Source organism: Talpa occidentalis, unplaced genomic scaffold, assembly GCF_014898055.3.
Source record: "Talpa occidentalis isolate TD23 unplaced genomic scaffold, MPIMG_talOcc4v2.1 talOcc4.2435, whole genome shotgun sequence".
Taxonomy (NCBI): domain Eukaryota; kingdom Metazoa; phylum Chordata; class Mammalia; order Eulipotyphla; family Talpidae; genus Talpa; species Talpa occidentalis.
Window position 1 is genome coordinate 1 of NW_023602558.1, and position 1,127 is coordinate 1,127.

General features: G+C 43.7%; 1 non-coding gene across 1 annotated transcript; it reads right to left on the reverse strand.

Moving 5' to 3' along the window:
• Nucleotides 1–732: 732 nt before the first annotated feature.
• TRNAK-UUU (transfer RNA lysine (anticodon UUU)) lies at nucleotides 733–805 on the reverse strand. The gene has a single exon. It is a non-coding gene; the product is annotated as a tRNA-Lys (tRNA).
• Nucleotides 806–1,127: the final 322 nt, after the last annotated feature.

Consider the following 1,127-nt stretch of genomic DNA (forward strand, 5'->3'; position numbering starts at 1 on the left):
ATTATTTCTTTAGGACAAATTCCTAAAAGTGGAATTGCTGGACCAGAGTAATCAGTTTAAGTCAGTTAAAAACGGCATGAAGAAAAGGAACATCATCTAACAAAACCCCCTTAACTCCCCACTCTAAAACCCCGAGGGTAACTGTCAAGGCCCGCGCTCAGGCCCCGGAGGCCGCGGAGGGAAAGAACCGTTGGCGGCGAGGTCAGTAACGCCCCGTGTGCGGGCCCCGGCACAGGTCCCATCTCCGGATTTGCAGGCTGCGCCCCAAGGCTGGAGACCCTTTCAGGGTTTGCGTCATTTATAATGACGCAGACGCCTGCAGGGGACCTACAGGGGAAGCTCCTGGCCCCAGACAGAATCCGTCTTCCGCGGCTAACCGCACAGTTCAACCCCGTTAGCTGCCAAACTGCGCGCTCGTGCTCTCTCCTCCAGCTGTTCATTCCCCCGCCGCCATCTTTACCTCTCTTTTTCACGTTTTGTTTTTGGTTTCCTTTATTATTAGCAATCTGAAAAAACAAAACTTCTTGCTGGGAAACCACCCTGCGTAAACCTGCGTATACTCTCCAAAAAGTTTCGGGATTTTACACTTTCTTTCCGTGAGAACAAACTTCTAGCAATTTCTGAAATCAATACTGAGATAATTGTGTTCGATTTAAAAAGAAGTTTGCTTCAGTGTTATAATTTTGCTAATAGAAAATATTTAGTAAGCTGTGAATGTGCAAAAGCTGCAGACGCCCGAACAGGAACTTGAACCCTGGATCCTCAGATTAAAAGTCTGGTGCTCTACCGACTGAGCTATCCGGGCGCTCTTGCACTAGGCTTTTCTTTTATTCACTTGATATAATTCTAGTAAGTTGTTTCTCGTGAATTAAAGCTAGATTCCAATTGGCTTTAAAAAAAATATGTATATATTTGGCGTGGTAAGGTGACGTCAACATTTGTTTTCCTTTCACGTAAGACATGTGTTCAAGTTCTTCCGTATTTCACGTTTGATCAGTTGCCAATATCCACTAAACCTTCTAATGTTAAAAAGTTACCCCCCCCAAAAAAGCCAAGACCATCCAAAATTCAGACATACAGTTGTAACCTTTTTTATTTTATTTTTTTAAAGGGTTATTTATTTTTAT